The sequence below is a fragment of the Anoplopoma fimbria genome, chromosome 23, assembly GCF_027596085.1.
Source record: "Anoplopoma fimbria isolate UVic2021 breed Golden Eagle Sablefish chromosome 23, Afim_UVic_2022, whole genome shotgun sequence".
Lineage (NCBI taxonomy): Eukaryota > Metazoa > Chordata > Actinopteri > Perciformes > Anoplopomatidae > Anoplopoma > Anoplopoma fimbria.
This window is the reverse complement of record NC_072471.1, coordinates 12,664,922-12,668,243: the sequence shown is the minus strand read 5'-3', so window position 1 is coordinate 12,668,243 and position 3,322 is coordinate 12,664,922.

The following is a 3,322-nucleotide window of genomic DNA, read 5'->3' as shown; positions in this document are numbered from 1 at the left end:
TGCCTACTCAAAATACAAATATGCACAAATTATTTTTTGTTGTGACATTATGAGTAATATCATTATACAAGATTCATTCAAACCAAAGTCTTCAAAGGAATATTTAGACATTTTGGTAAATAGAGTTGAGAAAAAGTACACCACTCATTTTTGTATGATACATTTGTTGCAGGAGCTAGCAGCCAGTTAGCTTATCTTAGCATAAAGGTAACAAAAGCCAAAAAACAGCACCTCTTAAGCTAGGTTTATTTTTTGTATAAATGAAACAAAACTGTCATGTCAATCAGTGACCTTTTTAAAAGTGCTTAGAGGAAGTTTGTTGCCTTTGGGCGGAGCCAGGCTAACTGTTTTCCCAAAATGTCCAAATATATCTTTTCAATTCAGTAAAAGCAAATTAAAGTCTAAAGAAATAGAAATTTCAAAGGTGCATAGGAACCTTCCCAGATAAACCTGGCATATGTCCATAAGCCACCACGTAATGACAAGATCCCACACTGTGTCACGGCCCACACAACCTCAACGTCACTTTGTTCCCTGCTAATGTTTGTGCATTTCTCCTTGTTCTGTTGAGAATCCCCTCTTCAAGTAGTGTGACCTGCTGTCAGTGTAGCTCTTAAACCTCTTGTCTCGAGTCTTATTTTTCCCTTTTGTAAGTGTGAATGTGTGTCAAAAATGTTCCCTCTTCACAACCTTTTTTTTGTTGGCCATGGTTGCTTCGTTAACAGCTGCCTCAGGATCCTAGCCTGTGCGTTAGGGGGAGAAACCATTTTTTTTGTTTTGTCAGCAGTAAGCTGACCAACAGACGGGTGGGCGGGGGAAGACACCAGCATCATATATGTATATGCATACTATATACAGATATGACAACCTTTAAAAGTATAGGAAGGTAAAAGAAGAATCCACTCCTGTATTTATTGTTGTAAATCCTCATACAGTGCAAACTGGCGAAATTCTCAAAACAAGTTTTAAGTTGTCTAATAAAGAAAAAAGAAACCTGTGTTTAAATATTGCAAGTGATAATGGTAGATGATGAGCAATAATTTAAAACATTCTGTAATCTTAATGAATAAAGATGTAAAAATTCTAACCACTTTGTGTGCATCGCCTTGATTTGACTCCTTTTCATGACTTAATCACCCACTTCTTCAGGTGTTTGATGTGTGTTTCTCCAGTCTGTATTCATACAGAATGGTTTTCTTAGTAGCTGTGTGTATGGGGAGAGGGGGAGAGGGGGCCCGAGTGCGCAGCTGCTGAGGTCTGTCAGTGATCCACAGTGATCTCATCTGAGCCAGTGAACAGACAGGGACATCTCTGACATCAACAGCTGGCTATGATCCCTTATTTATTCTTGACACAAAAATAAGATTAGACGAATAGTTTGACAAATATAGAATAAGATGTAATCTACAACAGTCCAAAGTACGATTCAAAGGTTTTTACAAATATCAGCACATATTCTCTCAACATGTTTGTTTCTCACTCGTTTGACAAGAAATACCTTGAAAGTTATTTTAAGATATAATCTGATCCTTTCCTCGCTCAAAATAAACTCCAATTCAAATGCTCTTATCTGTAGAATTTTAAATGCTTGGTTCTAAGAGAATGTTCAGTTTTTTTTTACAAAAATAATTCCTGCAAAAGCCTCACTCAGATATAATTGTTCAAGGGGCACTCCTTCAGATGTACTTAAGATCAATGTCCTCATGTAAAGTACTTCTGAGCCTGTAAAAATAATTGTATAATGACTTCTGTAGATCAGGAGGAGCCATTTTATTTCGGAGAAAAAAACCCTTATAATGTCACCAGGGTTATTTGGGTTGGGCTTGGAGACTAAATTTAAAACAGAAAGCCTGTGTAAGAAACTGGGGGGCATTATGGGAATCCTAAAAATTCTGTATTTTTGAAGCTTGACCCATCTTGGGACTAAATTTCAGGTTTTCTTGGCCCCTGCCACTTGAAATTTGACCCCAAACAATATGCGTTTATGATTATAAAAAGAAAACCTGTATTTTTAATGCTTACCTTTTATCATACCTCGAAGTAAACATAATCACCAAAGCCAGATAAATAACATTTCTTCTATGCAATACAACTCGTTCTCCCTTATCGGTTTAATAAGAAACAAAGTATTTATGGATTTAAAGCTTTGTCAGGCTTGAGTCTAAATTGATTCAACCAGCAGTGTATAATTAATTAATAATTCATTTGTCCTCCATTGTCCTGCCATGTGGTCCCGTTCTACCAGAAGCTCAAGCCTACATTCAACTGTGCAATCCAATCACGTCATCTTAAGTGTTTTTTTCACAGTGTGTGGGTTTGTTTTGGTAGGAACGTGTGTGTGTGTGTTTGGCAACCTACACACCAACCCCCACCTCCGCTTATCAATAATTCACTTGCTGTTTTGCAGGGAGGGAGACATGAGGTGAAGTAGCTGCAGGGGGGCGGCCCACCTCCACCTCCATCTCCATCTAACATTTAAACTGGAGCAGTCAGAGAAATGAAGAGGCAGACACATGAACTGATCTGGAACCCCTGACAGCAGATTACATTACTAGACATTTTATTGCCTAGGAGAAAATCTTGTTTATGAATGCAGTGTGACACAGCTGGTAGGAAACATACCAAAAAATATATATAATATAATATGCAAAAAAATAAGACCTCAGATGATCCTGCTACAAGGCAACTTGCCTAGTTTCGCAGAGTAACTGTCATCTCAGCCTGCTGGAATTCACCTCTGTTTAAGTTGCCTTTTAATTACATTCATATGTACTAAATTAAATGTACATTTACTAAACTAGCTCATACATTTAAACAGACAAGAAAGCTGACAAAGGAACATATTTTGTATGTAGTCGTCATTCAATGTATTCACATTCAGTAATCAGCTCTCTTTAGTTTTCACTGTTAGTAGAGGGATTTATGGGAAACAGCAGACTTTGACTGCACCTCCAGTGAAAATTAGGAATTTAAAATGTTTGTGTCATGAAAAACCTTTATATTTCATCATGCTTGTATAGTCGTGTACATCTATTTATCTTTCTAACACATGATAACCATTTCGATACTTAAGAGGATCTTGTTTTAAAGAGAGCACCAAAAATCCTCTATCTTATTTTGATATGATGTGTCTTAGTACATTTTCATGTTCAGCCATCAACCCCTCTGCATGCATTTAGTGCACTGACCCTGTGTAACACCACCTCGTTTAACTTGCATGTGGTCAGCTGATGCTCCAACCCTGCTGTTGACTGTCTAACCCCGCCCTCTCGGCTTTGGGGGGTGTAGGTAGGTAGCAGTAGGAGGGGATCCACAACTTGGG